Source organism: Grampus griseus (assembly GCF_964374135.1).
Source record: "Grampus griseus genome assembly, chromosome: 17".
In the NCBI taxonomy this organism is placed as follows: Eukaryota; Metazoa; Chordata; class Mammalia; order Artiodactyla; family Delphinidae; genus Grampus; species Grampus griseus.
Genome location: NC_139011.1, coordinates 75,744,834 through 75,771,104, shown reverse-complemented (window position 1 = coordinate 75,771,104; position 26,271 = coordinate 75,744,834). Strand labels below are relative to the sequence as shown.

Here is a 26,271-nt window from a genome sequence, read left to right as displayed (position 1 = left end):
CGTGCCTCTACCTGCCGGGAGCCTTTGCTGACCCCTGGTGGCAGGTGCACTGCCGAGGGTCTTGCGTTAGCCCACGTCATTTGAATAGGCTCATTCTTCTCCCAGTTCTCTACTTCAGCTTTTTTGTCTCTTTTTTCCCACTGGGGGTTATGTTCCTTTTTGGCATTTGAATAGTCACCATTCCTGATCTAAAGATTACATTGTAGTTAATTGTCCTTAGACCCATGGACACAAATTCTTTTGTGTCATCTGAGGACACGTCATGCTCTTCCCTACTCCTCCGTGTTTTGTGTGTCTCTCAAAGCCTGGCATTTCCAGTGCCCTTTGGGAGCTGAGGGATTCAGTTGTGCTCTTAAGTGACAGCAGTGGCTTTTTCTTTTTCAGGTGCCTTGGGCCTATTGAGATCCAGCCCGAGTCAGATGAAGCCTTCCCTTGTGAGTAGAACCCTTTGTTTGCCATCTCGAATCATACCCAGGACACGCTGTTTCCAGCTGTGATCAGCATGAACACCCATTAATGTGCCGTGTGGACTTTCAAACCTTGTAAATTAGTAACATCCAGAGACTCAAGAAGCATTTGCCGCATCTAACATTATACAGCGGGATACAAGGGGTTGCTTTCTATAGTTCTTTTTTGCTCTGAAGTATCAGTTTCCAGTACACATTAGAGACCAGATTCCACACTATTTTAGTCTAGCCTTGATCAGAGGCTGGCAAAGATGGCCCATGGGCCAAATCCGTCCAGCTGTTGGTGTTTTGTAAATAAAGTTTTATTGGGACACAGTCATGCTCCTGCATTGAAGTGTTGACTGCGGCTGGTTTCAAGCTGTAGTGAGGACTGTGTGGCCTGCAGAGCCTCAAATATTCACAGTCCGGCCCTTACAAAAAAAAATTGCCAAGCTCTGGTCTAAAATATATAACTTTTTTTTAAACTGAAAATTCTCAGTCATAAAATAATTTTGGAATAATGGATGTCTCTAGCTTCTTAAAGTTCTCAGGACAAGGCTGTCTGAAAAATAGCCAGTGGTTTAAAATAAATGAAATTTAATTTGTCATGTTTTTTAGTACCATTTCAATTTCTACAGGTTACCAAAACTTATTTAACATAAGAAGCATAATGTGTGGAAATGTAAAATAAAAACATCAGCTCACACTAAAAGAGAACACTGACATTTCTGTGTGAGCCTAAGCATCAGATTACATTTTCACTGGGCTTGATCACATGTAAAACTAAAATCTTTGGGAAGGCAAAATTCACACGTCTCCCAAGGGCTCCCTTATAAACTGCCCAAGACGATACGTTTGTAGCTTACACTGAAGGCTGAGTTTGCTTTGACTAAAATCAAATGAGAGCTGCTTTTGCATAGATTCCTGTGTGTATGCATGTCTGTGAAGGTTTCGGTGCTTTTCTGATGGGTTAATTAAATTTTCACACTGATGCGTAGTTTATTTGAACTGCTGTGGCATTTTCCAGCTTGTGGTTGTTAATGTGGGTTCCAGTACGATGAGGACAGACCCCTCTCTCCCAGTGCTCTTTTCATCCCCATCCCCGGTGCATTTGCAGGGTGTTGTCACTGAACCTGAACCCTGAGAGAATGTGCTTTCCAGGGCTGTCTAGTGCTTTGGGGGCCAAGGCGGAGCACAAGCCAGAGTGAAGAGGCCTGCGTTTTCAGTGGGAAGGGTCAGCCTTTCTTTTCCACCCGGGCCACTAAGTGAGGGCAACAGAGGGGTTGGGTTAAATGCTGCAAAATCTAATTACCTCTTGATTTATAGCCACGTACACACCATGGTTGAGGGCCGAGTTCACCACCTTGAAAACACACTCTGACGGTTGTGGGCTGCCAGGAGGGCTCTGCTCTCCTCTGTTGGCCCCTCGGTTGGTCATGGCTCTTCTCAGTGAGAGCGCCGGCCAGCTCGCAGGTCCCCTGCCATGGGCCCACCAGTGAGGCTGAGGAAAGGCTCGGCCTGCTGGTAGAGCACCTGAGAGGGCTGGGGGTGCCACGCACACACATGTACACACAACGCACATATACACACATACATATGTACACATACGCACAATATACATACACATGTGCATACATACACACACATATACACATGTGCACACACATATCCATATATACACATGCACATATACAGGCATACGTGTACACATGTGCACACAGAATATACACACGCACACGCACGAGGCACATTTAGGTAGCTGAGCGCACCATCTGGGGCAAGGCTGCTCTCCTCTGCTTCCCGACGCTGGGGGATTAGCGTGTAGGAGCAGGACTGGAGGCCCTGCCCTGTTCACTGTGCGCTTTCCTGTCCTGCGGCACATCACGCTGGAGGGTCCAGATTCTTCAAAACTGTTTTAGTCGAGATCCCCCCCCTTCTGACCCCGGCTCCCTCGCCATCACCGGAAGGGTGAATGCCTGGAAGCTCAGAAATAAGAGTGCGGCTTCCTGGTCAAAGGCGGGCGTTGGACTGACCGCCAGCCCCACCCGCATCCCACCACCCACCCGAGGAGCCTCCGGAAGGTTCCCGACCTCTCAGCCAGTTTGCTCCACTGAAAAGTGGTGACAGTGGTATCTGCTTCCTGGAACCGTCGCAAGGATTCAATGATTAATGGGCTTTAGTTCAGGGCCAGGCTCGTAGGAAGTGTTCAAGGAAGGTAAGCTGTTCTGGGTCCTCAGAGGGGCTGCCAGGCTGTGACTCTGGGGACGGCTTGCCCCATGGGGACAGGTATTTTATTCCCCATGTGCTTTAGAGCTGTCTGCAAGGGGCTTTATGATTATCGTTTACATTCTCTGCAGACAGGGCGCCTCCTCAGCAGCTGCAGGGGCCCAGCTCCCACCCCCCCTCCTTTTTATGAAGCTATGAAATAGCTATTGGTACAACCATTTTTATTTAAGAAGAAACTGTCTTAAGGAAATTAAATAATTTAATCTAAATTCATGTAACTCGTGAAAAAACAGGATATTCAAACTCAAGACTGTTATTAAAATCTCCTTTGGCCTGAAGATGCTTAGTTGTGAGTTTCTTTTATGAGTGATATACAAGTCAGTCTGGGGGAAAGAAAGGCCACTGTATAATTATATTCGTATAAAATATATACTGATATCTTCTGGAAAACTGCTTTCTGACAAACATGAAACAAACAAAAGAAAAATTGGTCAAAGCTGACCTCCCTTACCAAAAATTGGTCAAAGCTGAAGAGGTAAAAATAACTTAAAAGAAAGGTGTTTTAAGTGGATGTTAACAGCGGTTCATGGTTTAAAATGAACTGAGGGCCTATGAATCAAAAAACAATATTCTAAGGTTCTGATAAAGCAATAACATAACGTACAATATGACATTCAAATGAGTAAACTTTAACTGTTGTTTAAAATCACGTAGAATTAGAATTGAGTTATCCTTTTCTTCTCTATGTATACACAGCATACTACATATAAATAAGAGATTGAAAGGTTCAGAAGAATTTGAGATATAAATAATTTCATTAGGATGTCAAATCAGTAATACAACCTTCTTCAAAACTTTGTAGCAAGACTATATTGGTATTACTGTTTTTTAATACGATATGGGTTTTTTTTTTTTGAGGTAAAGTTTACAGATCTTAGATGTACAGTTTGGTAAGTTCTAACGAATACATGCACTTCTGTAATCACCCTAATAAAGACATGGAACATTTCTATCACCCCAGCCAATTCTCTCTTGCCACTTTCTAGTCAGATCCCGCTTTTCCACCCAGGGAAAAATGATTATTCTATCACCATAAATTAGTCTTATGTGTTTTTAAATTTATATGGATGGAATCATCCAGTGAATACCCTTTGTACTGGCTCCTTTCTTCCCATACCATGTCTTAGAGATTCATCGTGTCTTTGACATTCATCCTCGTTGTATCAGTAGCTGAGTAACATTTATTTCATTATGTGCGTGTACTGCAATTTGTTTATTCTTCTGTTATTGGGCATTTGGATCGTTTCCAGTTGGGCATTTTGAATAAAAGTTGCCATGAACATTGTTGAGTGAGTCTTTTTATAGATATACGTTTTCCTCTACCTTGGATAATACCCCTTAGTGGAATTGCCAGATAACGGGGTCAATGTTTGATTAACTCAGACTTCCTTGTTAGCAGTGTGTGAGAGTCCATTTGTTCCATATTCTTGCTAACGTTTGCTATTGTCTCTTTATCTTTAGTGATTTAAGCGGCTATGGAATAGTGTATTATTGTGGGTTTAATTTGTATTTACCTCATGACGAATGACGTTGACTCTCTTTACATATACTCACAGGTCTTTTGTGTATCTTCCTTTGCAAAGTGTTCGTTCGACTTTTTGCCCTTTTTTAGAGTTGGATTGTATGTCCTTTTGTTATTGATTAGTCACTCTTCATTTTTTCTGGTTAAAAGTTCTTTTTCATATCTATGTATAAGATATATTTTCTCTCATTTAGTGGTTTGTCTTTTCATTTTCTTCACAGTGTCTTGATGAGCAGAAGTTGAAAATTTTTTTAAAGACCATTTTGTCAGTTTTTTCTTTTACAGTTAGTGTTTTTGTGACTCTAGGGAATTTTTACCTACTCCCAGGTTGCAAAAATATTCTCCTCTGTTTTTTTTTTCTAGAAGCATTGTAGTTTTAGTTTTTAACTTTTAGGTCTCTGATCTATCTCAGGTTGATATTTTAGGTGTGAGGTAGGGATCAAAGTTTCCTATTTTTTCCAAATGGGTATCCATTTGTTCATCATCATTTGTTGAAAGGGCTTTTCATCCTTCATTGAATTGTCTGGGCTCCTTTGTGAAAAGTCAGCTTTAAGTGTGTGGATCTGTTTCTGAGCTCTCTCTCCCTTCTGCCCCGTTGATCTCACTTGTTTATCCTTATTAAACCACAGTGTTGGAATTTCAGTGTCTTCATGGAACAGCTCCCCGTCCTCTTCTGGGAGGACAATCCTTTCGTATCCGTGGGAACTCAGGGGAACCACCGTCTGGATTCCTCACTGTTGCACACATTTCCCCAAAATGCAGAACATCGCTAATGGATGACCCTGACAGGAGTTTTGCAGGTGAACTGAGTTTTGCAGTTGGATGACTTCAGTTTGTTCATATATGAAAAATTTGGTGTCATACAGTCCATTTCACCGCAATTTAGGTCAGAGAGTCATGCTGAAAAGAAACATGTATGGAGGCATGAGTGAGCACAGACTACAGAACAGCCTCCAAACTAGTAAATCAAAAAGGACCATAGGTTAATTGAAATTCCAGTTAATTTCACACAACAGAGACTCACCAGTGTTTAAAATGTCAGTGCTTTAAGATTGCTTTCTCTTGGTTGCCAACAGAGGGGGTTTTTTGTTTCATCCTTCCGAAAAGTACACAGCATCAGCATCTTTGGGGAAGACAGAAATTGTTATTTTTCAAAAAAGAAAACAAATAATAGCAAAAATTCTGTATAAGTTCCATTGCTGAAAATGAGGACATTTTAAGGAAAGTTGTAATTACAAATCAAAAAAGACGTTTTTTCACTCTCCTTCCTCCCCTGGCCTGTCCCAGGCTTGGGCTTGGGGCAAGAGGCTCTTCATCTCTGCAAGACCCTGGCTCTCACCGAGAGCATCTCCAGGGGTTGGAGTATTTACTCTCATCAGCGGGACCACCCATCACTACCGTTGGAGGAGCAATCAGATTTTCTACTTACTTCAGCCAGGGAAGCCAGGATCCACTCTTCTATGTGGATGAGCTGTGCCCATTGTAGACAAAATAAAATTAACTAAGAACCACCCACTTCTCCCCCATCCCCACTCTCAGGATAACCTGGTGAGGTACCATCTTTCTAAAGCCTGGTACTGACTTACATCACATATTCAAATTATTTTTGTTCTTAAACAACGCTGAAAACAAATGGGAAGATTATGCTTACACCTTTGGAGGAAGATGATTAAAACTTAAAAAGCTTCTTCACTCTATAAAAGGTGCAAAATACCACCAAGACGTCAGGTGGGCAGTTTCTGTCGCTGCCCTGCCGACTCCTGCAGTGCTTTTACAGTAACCTGTCAGGTCCTTTATGCCATTTATTCCCATGGCAGCACATCTCTGGGATATTCGTTTAAAAGCCTCCTATATAATTTAGTACAAAAAATCCCACTTGTGTAGGCTTGACTCAGACTTTATGATGAAAAACCTTCATCATGTGCGCTTCCATGTAAGAGGAATTTAAACTCTCCTCTTCATTAGGAGACCTGCCTGCAGTGGAATTAAAATAGCTTCGCCCTGAATGGGAACACTGACTTGGCAATGATCAGGAGGAAGTCATTCAAGAGGAATGTAATCAAATACTTGAGATTTAAATTAGCTTGTAATCTGACTTTGAAAATAAAGTAAAAGACAAGCCCAAGAAAGTTTCCTTTAAGGTGAATTAATGTCCTTCAAATCACTTCCAGTCTCAAAGCTAATAATGTACACACGATAAAAGGAATATGCAATGAAGCTTATCTTTTCTGTGTGCTTGTTCTCCCTGATACACGGATACTGGGCTTAGGAAAGGCGCCCTACATAGAGAGAACCCACGTCTGCAGAAATAACTTGCAAACGACACCAGAAATTTACAAACTGTTTCAGTGCCGTTTAGAGGGACAGCTTTTTTCTTTATTGTGTCCATAAAGCATACATTGTTAACCCAAGAAGGAACCTTAAATAAGTGACACAGATTTTCTTCTTTATTTAGAAACTATTCAGATGTTCATAGTTTCAAAGGATTCTTTCTCTTCGGTAAGTTCTTCCTCATTCTTGAAGGACACGGTATTTTTTCTGTTCAAATCACTGAGTGGTAAACTTTCCAGGAGAATAACATTTGTTAAGTGAAAAAACTTCCCTAATCATTGTCCCTGCCTTGAACAGGATTACATAATGAAAAATTGTCTCTTTGCTGTAAAAGAAAACATAGAAAAGGATCTCTACATATGAAAACAGAAACAGGAGAAATCTAGGGAATCCAGATTCAGAAAACCGTTTATGAACAACTTAACATTCAAGAAAGCAACTGGGGGGCTTCCCTGGTGGTGCAGTGGTTGAGAGTCCGCCTGCCGATGCAGGGGACACGGGTTCGTGCCCCGGTACGGGAAGATCCCACATGCCGCGGGGCGGCTGGGCCCGTGAGCCATGGCCGCTGAGCCTGCGCGTCCAGAGCCTGTGCTCAGCAACGGGAGAGGCCACAACAGTGAGAGCCCGCGTACTGGAAAAAAAAAAAAAAAAGCAACTGGCGGGGTGATTATTTTCAGTAAGAAAAAAAAAAATTCTTGGCTTTTGGCTTTACAGGTAATTAGACACTTAACGGTATAAATAGAACAGAGCTCAGTTTGCTTCAAGGCAAATTTCTGTTAAATAAATCCCATTTGCACATTATTTTCTATTGTAGAACTTTAAAAATTGGTCCCTAGATATAATAAAATTACCTTTAAAATATACACATATAAATGGAAATATCTTTCTAACAAAACCTTGGAACCATTATCTGTTAATGATACTGAGCTATGGTTCACAAGACTTTTCAAACTGTGAAAGCAAAAACAGAGTCAGTCTAGGCAGACACACTGAAAGGTGATTGCTTTGCTTTACCTTATTTTAAACTCGATTCCTACTGGAGTGGGTAACAGTCCATAAGCTTCCGAAACTTGCCAAGGTTCCAGTCAGTCTTCAGTGACGCTAATGTTTCTAACTTTATATCCAAAGAAATTATTTTCCTTTCTTTCTCCATCACTTAAACTTACTGGTGTCTTTCCAGGCGCTTGAACCTGGACATATCTTTTAAGTGCCTAAGAGCGCCTTTAGATAGAAGGAGAGAATTACACAAATAACTCAGGGAAGGAACGTCTGGGCTGTACAGTAATTTCCAGGGAAGACTTGCTGTAGTGTCCGCAGAGGCCCTAATGCCGAATCAGCAGCAGCAGACTGACTGACAATCCAGGCTGAACTTTAGGTTCCCACCCTGACGGTTTGAGTTCTGGCTGGGATCGATTAGTACATCAAAATTGTGTTTGCTAAGGCTGCTGCTTACTAGCTGGTTAGAAAAGCTGAGCTGCATCCTGTAGACTAGCTGAAGGCCAGAGCCGATGACCAGGGAAGGCAGCAGGAACCTCCAAGTCTGAGACTTCAGAGGGGCCACTCATTAAAAACTTGCCACCCCTAGTTTTTTCTTTTCCTTGGGTGGGAGTGGGAAAAATATCAAGTTTTAATTAAAAATTTATGTTCGGCCTGAGTAGCACAGTAGAAAAATGAAACAATTTGGACGAGTTGACCATGCAAAGATAAAAGCTATTCACATTGTGACATTTGCCCCTAGACTTTTTCTCCGTATATAGTCACAGAGATATGTGCGTGTATACACAGAGAGGTAATTTTAACAAAAATAGAATCATAATATACATCGATTTGACTCTCACTTAATATTCAGCTATATTTCCATTTAATATCCTATAATATTCTATAGTATAATATTCTATATTATAGAATATTATAGAATATTCTATATTATAGAATATAATATTCTATAATATTCTATAGTATCACTTGAATAGCTGCATACTGTTGCATTCATTTTATTTATACGCCATCATGTATGTAGTAGCTATTGTTGAATAAGATTTTTGTTTCTTTTTTGGTTCTTTTCTTTTGGTTCTATAAAGGATACTGTGATAAATTCCTTACTTGTATTTTTTTTTTTGCACATGTCCTTAATCATTTCTAATTTTTAGCACATGATCCCAGCTGTTTCCTGGGGATGATTTTCCCTAAGTGAGTGGCCAGGGGAAAGGTATACATATTTGTAAAATTTTCAAGAAGGTTTTCCAAATTGTCCCAGAAAAGAAGTCACGCTTATATAAGTTTCAGAATTTCTAGATGTTATTAACAAACTCTTAACAGTATAGCATTTCCCATCTGGGTTGTGCTCAGGGCATGCATGATAGTTATTTATTTTTATTATCTAGTTCTTTTTCTACAGAGGGTCAGTTTTTCTAATTACATTATAATCATTTGGCCTGGATGTTTTAATTTTGCCATCAGCCAAGTGGAGAGAACTTAGATAACGTTTACAAAATGCTGAGTGCTCCCTAAATGCTTTCTATATATATTAACTCATTTAATTACACATCATCGTCATACTCATGTTACAGATGAGAAAATTCAAGCATGAGGAAGTTAAGTAATCTACCCAAGGTTACCAGCTGGAAAGTGGCTAGATTGGGATAAAACATAATGGGATAGAAGGTGAGAAGTATATGATGATATTGTCCTAGCAACGTAATTCTCTCAAGGAGTGTCCTGCAGACTGTAACCTCCGAAGTTCTGATATGACATTTTTCAAGACAGCTATTCTACTGACTTGAAAAGTTTCATAAGGACCCCAGATGAATTTCATACCAGATCGTGTTCTGTAGTTACATATTTGTTTGGATAAGAGCCTAATCTTTCAAAATTAGTATGTTAAAACATAATTATGAACATTCATGCCATGCATACTTGAAGTTCTTCCATGAAGTTTTTACTTAAAGTAGCAGCATGCGTTACCCATGCAAGATGATATGCCTTGATTTTGGACCATACATGTAGTAGAGTTATATTCCAGAACTGGTACTGATGCTTTACAGAGCTTTTTAGAAGTGTAGGAAACTGCATTTAACTGAAATGTGTGGGCATTCCACTTCAGAAGACAGAGCTGAAATCTAGGACGTTAATCCACTTATTATAATTTAAGGTTTCGTAGGAATTATGCGATGGTCAGTAGAGATAGTCTAATCCTGGTCCTTTTGGTAGTACAGAGATTACCCATGAGGTAAACACTTTCACGACCTAGAAGATGCCTGACAGCATTCAGAAGACATGGTACGGTTTGAGAACAGAAGAGAAGCTAATAAGCGCAGGAGAACTTCTGCCACCTAATTCATAGCTCTTACTATGTAATGATATCTAAATATTATTATTATATCTAATTATTAGATTATAATAATTATATATCAGATTACTTAATAATATTTAATAATGTTTAATTCTATACCCATGAGTTATAATAATTCATTTTTTGTGTGTTGGAACAAACATGGTTTTAGTGAAAAGACGAGCAAAATAGGAAGGAATTGAGTCTGGAGTCCTGAGCAAACCTGTAACTGCCCTGGGCTCGTTTCCTCATCTCTAAAATGAGAAAAACTGTAAGAACACCTCCCTGACAGCGCTTAGGAGAGACTCAAAGCAAAAGTGAATGTGAAATTTCCTTGTCAGTTTGAAAACTTGGTTCAGATCATTGGTGTTGTTTTATTTGCCTCCTTCCCTGGTTTGGAGGGTCCATGTCCGCCTCCTAGCACAGCATCTGACAGATGATAGGAGCTAAATAAATACGAGTTAAGCATCATTATGACGAGATGCAGGAAGAGCCGAGATACCAAGGAACCCCATTTGAGAACCGAGTAAGTTCCAGGCCCCAGCGGAAGAGGAATAGGAACTTCTCAGCTCCGGGCGTTGCCCGGTGGCTGGCAGCCTTCTCGGTGCTTTCCACGTGAGTTCATGTCTAATCACCACAGGAACCTTGGGGAGACGTTCTGCTGGTCGGTTTACTTGCTGGGTGAGGACAGTGCGACACCCATGAGGCTCAGTAACTTGACCGCAGTCACAGTGCCCGTGAGTGTTGGGGCTGGATGCCCCAGTCTGCTTCCGAGTGTGTCTAACTGCAGGGCTGCCCACCTCCGGACCCGCCTTCTCAGCACTTTGAGGCCAAGGCCGTTCTACTTATCTTCATGTTTCAGTGCCCCGCAAAAAACAGCACCAATGTTTGCCGAATAAATTCAGGAAATCCTTTCTGTTTTACATAATTTTTTTTTCTTTTTGGCCAAGAGCCTTTACACACCACATTGAATAACATTCATATCAAGATGGCCCCATTTTCTGTGAAAAGTCTGAGGTGAAGATATAAAAGAGTCAGTTTTTATAGTTTGTGGAGAGAAATCCATATGCTTCTGTGTGCATATATAGAAGATGACGTCAGTAAGTCTTCCGAAAACAAAGATGCGGTCTCTGCTCTTCCCGCTGTGAGGCTCCAGGACCGTCCCCAGTTGGGTCTCGACCTGACTTCCAACCTTCTGTCTTGCTGTGTGTCCCCAGGCCCGCGTCTCTGAGGTCTCAGCTTTGTCGTTGGCCAAGCGGGGTGGTGAACATAGTGGAACTGTAAGGACAGAATTCCACATTTGAAGACAAAGCCTGCCAGGAAGGCCTGAGACAGCATTTCAGTGCTGTCCTAGTGTGGTGGCTCTTTTTCTGAAGCCCATCCCCCTCCGGCAGGCTCCCAGGTGTTTAACCGTCTCCCTCACTGGTGAGCTGTGTTCGGGGAGGGGCCACATCCCAACCCATGATCACGTCATAGGTGCTCAATATGTATTTCTTGAATTAATGAAGCCGTGTCCCCTTAGTATTTTAGGTTCTCCCCCCCCACCCCCCCGGGCAGCCAGTGTGAAATATACGTGTTTTCACACCTAGTGCAGAGAAGGGTAAGTGAGGGTGGGACTTGGAAGATAACTAGAAAGAAGGGGGGCTGGAGGATACATCCTTCCTGTTGAGGATACAGTCAACGCGCAGCTTTCCAGAGGCTCGGACCAAACCCTTTCCTCGCCCCGAGTCTGCTGTTTGCGGCTGTGCCTCTACCTTCCGTCTGGGTCCCCTGGCTCCATCTGCCTCTCCGGGACTCCATAGCTCTCCTGGTCACACCCACCCTCCAGCCAAAAGCATCCTTCAACTGCAGACCCGACTCTCACCCCAACTTGTATCCTTTCGCAGCACTTTGCCTCCCATCGTAATTACCCCTGTGTTGACGCATCACTTACTGGTTATCCCTCATTAGAATGGAAGCTCCACTGAGAATCCGGGGCCCCTGCCAACTCCCTGCACGGTCCTTACACAGAGTAGGTGCCCCAAACTCTTCATTGAGTTTTGATTTTTCAGAATCAAGGCAGAGTTGACTGAAGTTCAAAGACAAAAGCCCTCATTCCAGGGGTTAAAAAAAAAAAAAAATCTAGGCTCCCCCGGCAGAGGGGCAATAAGAACGATCAGCAATTAACTGTTACTCAGTTTCAAACTAATATAGGGGCTCTCAACTTGAGACCTAAGAAAGGATCAGTTGCTTCTTTCTCTTACAAAGTGTCTGTTTAAATGTCTTGTACAAAACAGGAACAAGACAAATTAATCAAACAGCTTTTTTTTTTTTTTTTTTTTTTTTTTTTTACGGTCCGTGGGCCTCTCACTGTCGTGGCCTCTCCCATTGCGGAACACAGGCTCCGGACATGCAGGCTCAGCGGCCATGGCTCTAGGGCCCAGCCGCTCCGCGGCATGTGGGATCTTCCCGGACCGGGGCACGAACCCGTGTCCCCAGCATCGGCAGGCGGACTCCCAACCACTGCGCCACCAGGGAAGCCCTCAAACAGCTTTTTAAAAGTGCCCCCTTTTTGAGCCAGCAGTCTGTTACATGAAGAGGAAGAGCTGTTAGCGTTTCCCAGATGAATGCCTGCGAGTGGTACCAGGCTGTATCCTGGCAGCCTCCAGGGAGCGCTGCCTTAGGCCGAATCACTGAAGCCAATTCCTCTTGAAGTTTTACTCCTGATAATGGTGATGGTGGTTTGATAATCCAGATGGACACTGCTTCAAGGTAGCACATGTGAGGGTCATTTTAGGAAGTTTGTCTCTATCGTATTTTCTCACAGTTGGTGTCTGTGTCTACGTTTCTACACACGTTTTCACTCTTGGATGTATAGACCATGAGTTTCTGTGCTTTCCCCTGACGTTTATGGGCCATGCTGTTCCTTTCCTTAGTTTATTTCCCATCCAGTTTGTGGTACCCAAAGATGGAAGGATGAAGGATGCCGCTTAGTCAGTATTTTTTTCCACAGCTACTAATTAACCCCTGAGAGTATTTGGTTCCTCAGAGCAAATCATAATGGCTGTTGAGCATGTCAGCTTTTTGTAAAGGTTTTCAGAGAAAAACCAAAGCACAGCATAACTGCAGAAATGAGAAGTTTGCATGTTATCATTGGATTGGAACTTGACTGGTGGAACATATACCGATTTGGGGAAATTACAGAAAATAAGTTTAACAGATTTGATTAATATCATTGGAGGACTTTTAATTTTGTAGAACCTATTGAAGAAATGACTTGAAGGGAAAACAAATAAATAAATAGATACGGGGACAAAAGTTGCATTTGACTAGCTGACCTCTCTCCTCTCCCCTTTTCACATAAATGCGTCATTTTAAATTTAATCCACCTCCTCATTACAGACTTGCCCCAATTTATATTCCATCGAAAACACTTTCTCAAATGTATAATGGCATTTAATCTATATTGCAAATCATTAACGAAATGCAATTTTAAACCCCAATTTCCTGCAAGTTCCTTTTGAGATTGGTTCCTATAGAATAAACTGAAATTAGTGACTAACGCATATCCAGAAAGAAGTAGGTGAAATAATGTTTGTGACTACAGTGAATACCAATAATGGTTCTGCATGATGAATCAGGTCTGCTCCTGGCTTGTCACCGTTAATTACTTCGAAATGATATTTCTGACAAAGCTGTACACTGGAGAAGTTTAGATGCTTCTTTTTTGAGTAGCCTGATACCAGAAAAGAAGGGAGACACTATGGTATTGTGAAAACATTGCTGCTATTAATAATAGCTTAATTTAGAACTCCCTCTGTGCCAGGCCCTGCGCTGAGCGCTGAGTGCGCATCGCTTCTGGCAGTGATGCTGCAAGGTGCCTCCCGCTATTGCCTCTGACACTCAGAGACATCCAGTCTCTTGCCCCAAGTCACCCAGGAGGGAGTAGCTGATCCAGGCAGCCTGGATATTGGAATGCATGGTTTTCTCCTGTGCCTCCTGCAAGATTCAGCTTCTAGAACTCTTGTTACCATTAAATTGTGCCGTGGGCAGATTTCCTTAATTTTTCCTTTACAATGACTTCGATATTCCTTTTCCATCTCTTGTACCTCTGAATTATTATTCGTCAGTGTAGCCAAGGTGATGATTTTTGACACCTTGATTGGTACATTTCCATGATGGGTGGAAATTAGTACATTTCCACGATGGATATTTCAAACTATATTGAGAGACTAATTAGCCCTTTAGGACAAATAAGTGGCAAATTGCTAATCAGGGTGAATAAAGTGAAGTCTCAGATTTTATAGCACCACCACTAATACCTTCCTACTATTGACTTTACGATTTATTCTTCAGTGCTGGAATCTGTGAAGTTTTTTTTTTTTTAATTTATTTTAGGTAAGTATAGTTGATTTACAATGTTGTATTAATTTCTACTGTACAGCAAAGTGATTCAGTTAAACATATATATGAATATATATAACTGAATATATATATTCAGTTAAACATATATATATACATATATATATACATATATATATATAGTTTTTCATATTCTTTGGAACCTGTTAAGTTTAAGGAAACTGGCTATACCATACATTGATTTAACCATTCTTTGTTTCTCCAGATCGGAAGAAAAACAAGAATGCACTTTAAAAACCACTTCTAGTTTATAAGGTGACACATTAATCCTCAAAATGACAAGAAATCAGGATGATTCTGTCTGCGGGGTTTCATTTATTAAAATTTAATTTGCTCCCGTGCTCTGCTCCAATCGCTCTGTGCTAGCAAACTAGCTATAATTAGATTAGCAGCCTGCTAAACGCTGCTGACAGCCGGAGCCTCAGAGAGCATGTGCCGGATTCCGCCCGAGCCGCTCCTCATTGGCTGCCAGCCTAGCTGCTCGCCAGTTTGATAGGTTTCCACAGTACTCTTTATGCTGCATTGGAGACACGGATACAGAGATACTCTGCTGCGTTCTGCCCACTGTGGAGGTGCTTAGCTGGTAGCATTACAGGAGGAATCAGGCACCGAGGAGAAGGCGATCGTCTTTGTTGAGGGAGCACGGCAGTCACCGACTGCCGGCTGCCAGAGGAGATCAAGGAAGAAGTTTCAGTTCATGGTAATTACTTTGAGTCTTTATCTCGCCTGAAAAACACGGCCATGCATGAAATGAAGTGTGTGCATCATGTCATCTGTTTAATTTGATCTTGCTTTTGTTAATATCACACGCTCTCCGGCGTTCCATGTAAAATATGTCCTCCCGGAGGAGGCTGGGCTGGTAGACAGCTACCGTCTTCATGTAGGAATCTTGTTTTTACCTGGATTCAAGAGTGCATGTGCCGGGGAGCTCTTCTCATTGGTTCTCTGCTGTTTAGGAAAGCCCGGTGTTGCATCCATTTAGGTGTCTTTGGAGGTGCGTTTCAGTGCCCTGTCGACTTTGTTTGCATGGGGTCCGGACTCTCCTGAATAATGAGCCGTGGAGGAGAGTTCGGAGAAACACACTTTAATTAGGACAGAGCAGCGGGTCTCCTGGTGTCAACGCAGGGTCTCAGCAGAAGTAATGTCCATTGTTTCTTCAGAGATGTGTGCAGCCTTCATTTTGGATGGCTCTCTTTGTTTCCCCTTCTGTAGTTTTCAGGAAGCTTTTTTCATATAGAGGATGTTAGCGTATCCCGCTCTGCCAGAAACACTTCTAGGTGTGTATTCGGCCTGTGCTGAACAGAATTTTTGACTCGGGCTTTGTTTAATAAGGATGTTGTTTAGGGAGTTGAAATCACAGAAGGTGGGATTCTCACCCCTTTGACTTACGTTTGACAACATTTAAAAATTTCTGTTCATGGTTGCCTGGATGATTTTCCAAATCAAACAGTAAATAATCTTGAATTCTGTGATAAAGATGATACATTCAGAAGGAAAAATATTTAAATGGCTAAGGCTGAGCTTAAATAAATGCAAACAAATGCAGTGCGAGCGTCTGCTTCTCAGCGTACCTTCTCCGCAGAGTTCTGTTTTATTCGGGAAGAGCCCCTTGCCACCATTTAGCCCTCAAACTTCAATACTGATGTCCTCACTGTATGAGACGGTGGAGACCACAGAAACTTGTGTATTGAGTCACCAGTCACACGGCTGGCTGGCTGCCACCATGCGTCTGGGATCCGTGGAGAGCTCTGCTGGTATCTGAAGGCTGTCAGGAGTTACCTCCTGCTCCTGAAAAGCCAGACATTGCCATTTCAGAATTTGCTTAAAGTAGCTGCTTTGATCTGAAGCTATAATCGGGTTCAAGGGGTTCGTCGTGTTCTTTGGTCGAGGAAAACTTCAGAACCCTAACTGTGCTTCCCTCCCCATCCACACCCTCAGCCCCTGCGAATTCCCTCCCTCGTCCATTCCTGGGGTGTACTGTTTCTCCCAAACAACAGTTTGAAGAAAAGAACAAGGAATATTCTGAAAGTTTGTCCTTTACTGTGATAGGGTGTCGCCTGTAATAAGAAAGTTGAGTGTGGTTCATTGTCATCCGGCATCTGGGTTTTGAGATGCTGTGTCTGGTGAAATGGGCACTGGAGGGGTCACCCTGCGGGGAGCACTGACTTCCTCTTTGGACGCCCCGATGATGCAAACCACACCCCCGTCACATTTCACAAGGTTGCGTGGTGAGGGGCGGAGGGCGCAGCTCAGTTCTGGGCTTTGCTCTTCGTCATGTGCCCGGAGCCCTCCTGCCTCTTCATTCTCTGCCTGAGGTGCTCCCTGTGCAGACGTGGAAAATAACCTCCTATCCACAGACGGGCTTAGACCCTCACTTGGGGAAGAATAAACAGATGCAATCCCATCGTTGTCTGTCCCTCTCCCTTTTCTTAATCTTGTGAAACGCTTCCTAAATTACCCTGGTCTTAGAACATTCTAAGAAGTCGGCTGCCTTAAAAGTAAATTATTGGGCTTCCCTGGTGGTGCAGTGGTTGAGAGTCCGCCTGCCGAGGCACGGGACACGGGTTCGTGCTCCGGTCCGGGAAGATCCCACGTGCCGTGGAGCGGCTGGGCCCGTGAGCCATGGCCGCTGAGCCTGCGCGTCCAGAGCCTGTGCTCTGCAGCGGGGGAGGCCACAACAGTGAGAGGCCCGCGTACCGCAAAAAAAAAAAAAAAAAGTAAATTATTGTTCAAACGCAAGCTGTGTGACTCCCCTACAAGCATCGTTGTTCAGCTGTGTGTCACGGGAAGCCGTGGGAAGTGGTTCTGGCCGATGCTGACTGTCAGGGTTGGATCTTAAAAGACTTCCTGTGTCTAGAAGGAACTTCTTACAGAGGTAAATATAAATATAACCGTGTGTGAATACTGTGTAGTAATTTGCTATGATATCCCGGAGGGCCTTTTAACATACACTAAAGGGGCATTTTTCTAATAGCACTAAGTAAAATGTTATTTATGTTTTTGCAAAGTAACAAAATCTGCACTTTTATCTTCAGATGAGTCACATCTTAACATTTTTTTTTTAACTACACGAATCTTTATGTATTTCTGAGATAAGAAAGTAAAAACAAATGTCTTGGGCACTTAAAATTTTGTTCTCTCTCATCCTTATAATTCCATAACTCTTCATGGATGAATGACATTTCTGACCAATCAAAAATAGGTCTATTAGCATGAGCTAGAGCATAAAGCGTATAATATTTTAAAATTAAAACACTGTCTGCTATAAGAGATACTTTCTCACTTTTTCTTCTAGGGGCTGATAATGACAGCAGGAAAAATGATAATCAGTTTAAAAATGAAAAGTCCTTCCACGTAGAATATGATGTGCCACAAAGCAACTGGGCTGCACAGGGCCTGAAAGTTCCAGTAAAAAGGAAGGAGTGGGGGGGCAGTCCAGGGCATGCGGTGAAGAGTTGCCAGGTGGCGCCCGCAGGCGGCTCTCTGGCTGGTCCCCTGGCATCTGTGGCATCAAAAGCACTGAGGGAGGCCTGTCATTCACAATTGATAAGTATTTCAGGGTCGATCCTCCAGAACCTGCCTGGGTTGGAAAAATGTCTGAGGAGCCGTTAGGCCTCATCTAAGTGTGTCTAGTCTTTCTTTCGTTATTCATTCTGTAATTACGGGCACCTACCATGTGCTAGGTTCTGTGCTAAGCCTTAAAAAAGGAGAGAAGGCGCAGCCCTCTCAGCAGGCAGTGGCAGACTGTGGAGGAGAGGCCGTGAGATAAATAATAATGGGGTGCAGGGAGCAGAGGGAGGCGGCCAGCTTGGGGATCCTGAGGAGGAGTGACCAGGGGTGCGGTGTGAAGACTTCAGGGCAAGGGCAGTAGTGCTTGACCTAGAACGTTTTTGCACCACAAGCACCGCTCTTAGTGTCAAGTAGGAGTCAGCGTGGGCCACAGACCTGGTTCCTCTTTGATAGGGACTTTCAGTCTCCCTGTTGCCGTATGTGTGATCTGTAATAGTAAATGTCATAAACAGGAACTGTCGTGTCTTTTCTTCCTCCTCCCAACCCTCCTCAGAATGCACACTAGATTGCTGCCTGGAAGTTTTGTTTTATTTTTTTTTGGTTTTTTTTTTTTTTGCGGTACGCAGGCCTCTCACTGTTGTGGTCTCTCCCGTTGCGGAGCACAGGCTCCGGACGCGCAGGCTCAGCGGCCATGGCTCACGGGCCCAGCCGCTCCGCGGCATGTGGGATCCTCCCGGACCGGGGCACGAACCCATGTCCCCTGCATCAGCAGGCGGACTCTCAACCACTGCGCCACCAGGGAAGCCCTGCCTGGAAGTATTTTTATTGCAATAGATTTTTATCACGTGGAATTCGAAAAAAATTTTTAAATGCATCCAGTAATTTAAAGATGCATCTTAAAGGCATCACAAAACACCTTCCTCACTGTTGGACTCTTAAGTAATTTAGGGATTGCTTTTAGAACTGCTTGCATTGCCAGGAGTTATCATTTGCGATGGGATGCCGGTTGACTGTTTTATTTATTTAATTAGCTCCTTTATTTATTTCAGTCATTTATTTTGTATGTGCTCATTAAAGACAAGCTTGTAAATTCTGGGCTTGGAATATAACACTTGCATTTGACCTTCCTATGATTAAGGCCTTCTGCTCTCCTTATACATTTGATGGAATTTAGACAGATTTTCAGTCTTGCCAGATTTGGAGGGGAAGTGCCACTTAAGGGTCACACACATTAGCTCTTGCCGCCAGGAAAATGTCTACATGGAACCAGGCCCTGCATTTCCGATACTTTGGGGCCTGCAGTCAGAACACCCTCCAGATGCTCTAGTGTTCTGCCCTGTCAGGCTTGCACACCGACATTTGCACAGCCCGTCAGAAGAGCAGCCTCTGTCTTTCCCTCTGTCCTTACCCCGCTCTCCTCGCTGAGCTGGAAGTATTCTCCGTCAGAGCTGATCGCAGAGCCAGCAGCCAACCCTGCTGGCTTCCCATCCCTGGCTGTTCCTTCCCAGCTGCCTTTTCTGCCCCCCTTTTAAACAGATGTTCTCCAAGGTTCTGCCCTCCGTTAGCCCCCCTGTTCCCTGCATTCCATCGGTTGGTTCATCCATGGCCACAGACTCAGCCGCCTTCCTGCGTCTCCACAGTGTCCCCGCTTCAGCCACATCGGCCTCCTTGCTCCCCCTGCTCGGGGCCCCGGCTGCCCCCTTGCTCGGAGGGTGCTTCCCCCAGTAGACCCCAGGCTTGTCCCCTCAGTGCTTTCGGGATTATACTCAAGTGTCCCCAACTGCCATTCCAGTGGGACCGTCTAAGACAGTATCTGTTGTTATTTAGTCTCCCCTCTCTGGAGGTCAGAGACTTGGTCTTAACCCCCAGAGCCTAGAATAGAACTTGGTCCATAGGAAGTGCTCAGTCAGTCCTGGAGAGTGAATGAATGAATGAATGAATGGCTACTGGCGTGGCAGGCTGCAGTGCTGTGAAGGGTGCCCCTGTGGCAGTCAGGAGCTCTGCCCCAGCCAGCTGGGTGGTTTGTGCTGAGCCCTCGCCCTGAGTGGGCTCTGTGTAGTGGACTGAAGTGGGGTTTGTCCCAGGTGGGCTCTAAGGCCCTTTGAGACTCTGACAGCCTGTCACTCCCTGCACACACGCGGACTCCCGTGTGTAGAGCAGCAGTTCTGAGGATGAGATGACGCCCTGTCAGCCTTCGTTTGTATGACCTCCCACAACTTGGTGTTGACATTCTTCTATCTTTATACTTGCTATCTGCGGTTAAATGTCTCCTTCAAAAACTAGTCAAGGTGAACAAAACACTTAGCTTCTAACTGAAATGTGTATGTAAAAACTAACACAGTTTGGTTTACCTCCGTGTTCGTTATCTGTCTTTTTAAATTTATTGACCAATTTTTAAAAGAATTTTCATTTTCTGTTGTTGTAAATATTTAATAGCATGCCTATTTTTGTCAAGTAAAAAAGCAATAGCGATCTTTTCTTTTCTCTGTTTTTAGATATTTCGCGCAGCAGAGAGTACTTTAAGAGAGGGAGGATTCCCTGTGACTTCTGCCAGCAATCTGTAAAATACTCAGTCCTCTTTCAAGTAAGTGTGTTGCTTTGCTTTGATCCATTCTGAGCAGAAGGTATTGATTCTCTCTGAAAACCTCTGTCATATTACACTAAGACAAAGAGGCTGAGGTTTCAGATATTTTGCTATCTGGCAAAAAAAAGAGGAGTCCCACCTTTGAGGGCCTGCAGGGCCAAACTAACAGTGATGATGATTTCCTTCCCCAGGGGTTTCCGTGTTATGTTGCCTGCATGTCTCCCAGCAGTTCTGGTCTTTTAAGGGCTGTGTAATATTTACTTGTAATCTCCCTGGTATCTAGAAGTGCATGGATTCGAAAACAGTATCCAAAAAATGAACGTTTTTACACTCCAGTGCGAAGTCCACTGTCTGTGCTTGGGGAGTGAGGTGGTGTTTTCTGGCAGCCCTAATGCTGTAGGGACAACAGCAAATGCCTGGGAGCCTGGGGCACAGAGATGTTTGCAGGATGGCCTCCCTAGGGAGGTCCCGTCAGGAGGGCAGAACCTAGATGTCAGCCAGGGGACAGACCAAGAGAGTGGGGCAGGTGTTGAAGGACAGTCAGCAGACGTGGGAGTGTGTGTGTCCATAAAGGACGTTGCTGGGTGCTTTGTCCCACGTCCACGCCACCGGATTCCTTCCTGATGGCGAGCCTGGAGACATCCTTTAGCCAGACCCATCTTCCCATGAAGGAGCTGAGGAAGTAGATGAGCAGTGGTCAAGGTCCAGATGGTTCCTCCCCTTTGACAGAGGGGCTGAGAGCTCAGTGTCACCAAATGAGGAAGTTGAGAATGTTTAGGAAATGGACAGACAGCTAGCTCTCCAGTTAACTCACGTGTGCAAGGGCCTGACACGTGGTAAAGAGCAGCCCTTGTGAGGTCACCAAGCCTTAGCCTCGGCACCCGTGTTCCCGAGTGACCACGTGCTTTGGTTTGATTGGCAGCTATCCTCGAGCCTCTCTTCCAGCATCCATATGTAACGTACCATTACCTGGATAGCACGCCGGGCATTTTATAGCTGTTTGTCATTCCGTCATGCAGAACTTCGTTGGGTAGACGGTGTGGGTCTCCTGGAATCCTAGCATCTAGCTTAGGCTGACAAATAAGAATCAGCCTCTACCAGGTGGAATTCTGCCATCTGTGGAAAGGGGGATTGAAGAAAAAGCCAACAGCACGTATCAGCGAGACACACTGAAATCCGTCAGTCTTCTCACCGTGTTCCCTTACCACAGATATAAGAAGTTCTGATATGAAAGCCTTGGGCTCCTCTTGGCTGGAGGGAACTCAGCATCTCCCATCCCCAGCCCCCAGCTCGTAGAATTGCACCTCCACACAGGTGGGCTTAATGGGGGTTGTCTCCACCAGGGCCTGTCTTCCCCACTCTGCTCGTTCTAGGAGCCCACCCATCTCGATTTGCCCACAAGTGAGAGGTTTTCTGGAACGTGGGACTTCCAAGTGCTAAAAGCAGGACAAGTCCCCAGCAATCAGGGGCCTCTTGTTCCCTCTTGGGGTTCCCTGCGCCCCTCCTCCCGCCCAGCTGGCTCCTGCTAGCAGGTGAATTGGCAGCCCTAGTGGCCAGGAAAGAACTGCAGTGTTGAGTAGACGTGAGTGTATACCCAGCTCCGCTGCCAGTGGACTTCACCTCTAAGCCTCAGTTTCCCATGTGCCAAGTAAGAATACCAACACGCTCCTAGGGGTTTGGGCAAGGTCACATGACACAGCCACAGCATGTGCCGGGGAGAGGGTGGGCCTGGAGAAGCGGGGGGCCCCTCCTTCCTTCCTCCCTCCCGGATCAGATAGTGGGTTACCTTCACAGGCATAATCGTCTTGAGCTTTGTCAATATTATTATTTGGCCACAGGCCCTGCGTCAGGAAGATTAGAAAGGATTCAGCCCTGTCACTCATTAACACAGTGTCACCTGGGTTACGTAGACTCTAAATCTGGGCTCCTGTGTCTGATTCCCAAGTAATGCCAGGTCTCTGTGCTGGTTACTTTAAATCGTTTTTATACCAGTTTCCCCTAAAGAAGATAGAAACGAACAAAAAGGTGCTCTAAAGATTGTTGTGAAAAGCGTAGCTTTTGTCTTGTTATCCAAATGCTTTCCATTGTTTTAGGCTATTTTCACATTTAAAGTTCTTTAAAACTTGTTCTTTTCTGAGTTTGTAAATGACAGATAAGTCGCCTTATAAAGGATATGTATTATTAATCACCATCAACATTTTTCACCACTCCTCAATACGTGTATTTAAGGTTATTATGTTTTAAAAGTATAAGATGGGTCTTTTTTAAAAAGTGATCCCTTCTTTTAGGAGACTAAAAAAGAAAATGCAGGCACAAAATGACCTTGTAATGTGCTTTGAATCAGACTTTGGAGTTTTTTCAACCTAGAACCTCAGTCGTCCTATGTAATGTACATGTGAGTCACCTTTCAAGGGACACACAACCACCAACCTCTGTGCATTATTCAGGTGATTGCAGTTTCAGGAAGTAAGTTACAATGTTTCCCTTGTTTTTAGTTGCTCATTATCTTCATCAAACTGAAATAATTGATAACGTGAGTTTCTCCCGGAAAGTTGCCATTTTCAAAACTTCTCTGGGATGGAGTTTTGTTCTTTTAGAGTGTGAGCGCTGGGAACGTGAGATTGCTGGGACCAAAAGCAGCCTTGCAGTTTTGTTTGTGTGTTAAATGGTCCTGACCAAGCCCACCTGCTAGCTTGCCACAAACACCTTTTCTCCATCTCAGTGTTTCCTGAGGCTGGTCCTCCGCAGCGAGGGATCCGTTTCCCCTCCATGACTCATCTGCCTTTCACGCCAGCATCTCTGACTTCTGCCTTTTGCCACATCAGTTCTTTGCCAAGCGAGTGACTCAGAGCTCAGGTTCCACCAGAACCGTCAGGTGACTCCCCGAGGCCGGCTCGGCTGACCTTGAGCAGGTCTCCTGGGGCCGGGGAGGGCAGGCCGCTGCCGAGACCCCCTGACCGGGCTCACTGCCTTTTAAAAAAGAAGAGGGAGAGGAGGGGGCATCCTTGGGAAAAAGCAGCTGGGATTTCAGTTGTTTTATTCCCCTTGTTCACAGAGATCCTATAGGCTTCTGGAAGGATAGATATAAGGATATTTCCCTCTCTAAAATAAATACCCCTCCCCACGGGACTTCCCTGGTGCTCCAGTGATTAAGACTTCGCCTTCCAATGCAGGGGGTGCGGGTGCGATCCCTGGTTGGGGAGCTAAGATCCCACAAGGCTCGGGGCCAAAATAAAGCAAAAGAAAAAACAGAAGCAACATTGTAACAAACTCAATAAAGACTTTAAAAATGGTCCACATCAGAAAATCTTCAAAAAAAATAATTAAAAAAAAATAAAATAAATACCCCTGTATGCAGATTCTATTTGTGAGGATTTAACACACATGTATCATGAGGTTCAAGAAGCCACTGTTGATTACAATTTAAATGACTAAACTACCGTTTAAGTTATTTGGCGTATTTAAAATGCTGTTTTTTGAAATCGAATGAAAGACAAATTCTGTGGGTTGCTGTGTGTGCGTAGTTTGTTGTTGTTCATTATTAATGGCTGTTACACTTTAAGTCAGTTCATTGTCAACGGAGGCATTGCTTTCTTACAAAGACCAGCAGAAAGGTTAAGGCCGTCGTCTGTGGAAGACCTGCTCTGGGACCGCACTGCTGGAAGCATCACTTGTCTGCAGAGGAGGTGTAGAGTCTTCATGGTGTAGACAGGGGTACGAGAATCAAAGAGATTAACCTCACATAAAGGGCAGCCATGTGACCAGACACACGCTGGGCGTAGAACCCAGGTCCACCTCTTCTGTAAGACCCCAGACCTTTCACACCAGTTGATTTCTTTATAGTGATGGGGTCATAAATGGAACAGGAAAGTTGGTTGAGGGCCCCATAAGAGCATGCCCATTAGAGAGAGAGGAGGACGCCTACGGAGGGATTAGACCTTCACATTCAATCTCCAGCCCGCTCCGTGTCTGCTGCATCCCTGCGGACTGAGAAAGCGTTTATGCGTTCTGAATACTCAGCGAAGTTCAGAAACATGGAGTGTCCTCTCCACGCTGGTCCACGCACGACAGCCCAGTGCTGTGGTCTCAGTGTGTGTGTCCCCCGCCCAGATTCATATGTTGAACTCCTGGTGGCCAATGGGGAGGTAATTAGGAGATGGGGCCTCTGGTAGGTGCTGAAGTCCTGAGGGTGGCGTCCTCATGAATGGGAGGAATTAGTGCCCTTTACGGAAGAGGCTCCGGGGAGATGCCTTACCCCTTCCGCCACGTGAGGTTGGGGCAGGGAGTCTGCAGCCCAGAGGGGAGCCTTCACCAGAACACAACCGTGCCGGCACCGTGATCTTGGACGTCCAGCCTCCAAAACTGTGGAAAATAAACGTCTGTTGTCCCTAAGCCACCTAGTCTGTGGCGTTTTGCTATAGCGGCCTGAACATTACAAAGACCCCAGGATAAAAGTATGTTCCATGTTCACTTCTGTTACTTTGTTACATACCTGTGTTCATAGATGCAACAGAAACCTGAGAATCCTCCTAATCTGCGCTTCTTCTTGGGGAAATTCCTCCTGTTCAGCTGAGGGGGAGAAGCCTCTTTCTCTGCTCCTGGTCTTTGGGCGGTGTTTGGACATGCTTCACGGGGCACTGGTCCATCGGTGACCAGAAATATTGATCTCTTGCTGTTACTTGAGTCTTGTGGGTCTGATTCTCTGTAGGACACACTTAAAGCTGAGCTCTGCATCATCCTAGGTCAAAGAGAGGCAGCTTTGACCAGGACGGTCAGCGGAAGGACCTTCCTCTGGAAGGACGCCCCATGGCGTGACTCCTGGTTCTGTAGCCCACGTGCCTGTATAGGCGTCAAGCTTTGCGGACCCTCCGTGTGCCCCGTGCGTCGGCACTGGCATCTCTTTGTCACCAGACAGCTCCATTCCTGACTTCGCCATCTGTTCGCGGGCCTGCCTTACTCTTTGCTCTCAGACCAGTCCACTTGGTAAGCAGAAAAGTCTTTTGCAAGCACTGTTTTCATCTTGTTACTTCCCTGCTCCAACATCCTGCTTCCTCCCAGTTACCCATGGGTCAGATTTAAATTCCAGAGCCTGGCAGTTAAAACCACCTCTCAACTGGGATCCTCACCCTCATCAAGGCAGTATCCAGGGACTTCCCTGGTGGTCCAGTGGTTAGGACTCCGAGCTTCCACTGCAGGGGACACGGGTTCCATCCCTGGTTGGGGAACTAAGATCCCACATGCCATGCAGCACGCCCCGCCCCGCCAAAATTAAACCCCCAAACAAAAAAAGCCCCCAAAACACAAATATCCATTTGCCTCCTCCTGTTTTTCACGTACCTGTCTCATCAGAGTGGACGAGCGTTTCCTTGCCTGGAATTCCTTATCAATTCCTGGCTCCCAGAGGCTGGGCGTTCCTTTGAGGCCCTTTTCAAAAGTTACTTTTTCCTTTTAAAACAAAAGTCTTGGGGAACTACGATCCCTCAAGCTATGCTGCGTGGCCAAAAAAAAAAAAAAAAAAAGTCCTTTGAGCAAAATCCAAGAATTTTTACCTTTCATTCCTTCAGATTTTTTCACAATTCAGTACATACTAGGTACATTTATAAGTAGTCTGGAAATTGTTTTTTTGCTTTAAGCGTTTATATGATTCTCAAGTTACATGGTAAGTTGCTGTAAAATTTTTCCCTTAGTGCAAAGACGGCTCGGGCTCTCAGTTGTCTGAGAGAATGAATAAACAAGCAGCACTACGCAAGCCACCCCGGGCGTCCACAGGGCGCACAAGGAGAAGGTGGGCTGGAGTTGAAATCCGAGAGGAAACTGCGGAGCGTTTTGCCACGTTAGCAGAGTTCTGAGGACTGATTAA

At 44.5% G+C, this 26,271-nt stretch overlaps 1 protein-coding gene across 2 annotated transcripts in view; it reads left to right on the top strand.

Annotated features, from left to right (window-relative positions):
* Nucleotides 1-382: 382 nt before the first annotated feature.
* FAM110B (family with sequence similarity 110 member B) overlaps nucleotides 383-26,271 on the top strand; it is a 77,194-nt gene continuing 51,305 nt past the window's right edge. The window contains exons 1-2 of one of the 2 annotated variants that reach the window (XM_082675158.1): nucleotides 383-434; nucleotides 20,323-20,411. The gene's annotated coding sequence lies outside the window, so the exon portion shown is untranslated. Of the gene's footprint in view, nucleotides 435-14,689; nucleotides 15,018-20,322; nucleotides 20,412-26,271 lie in introns of those variants that run through there. The other variant, XM_082675157.1, reaches the window with a different exon arrangement.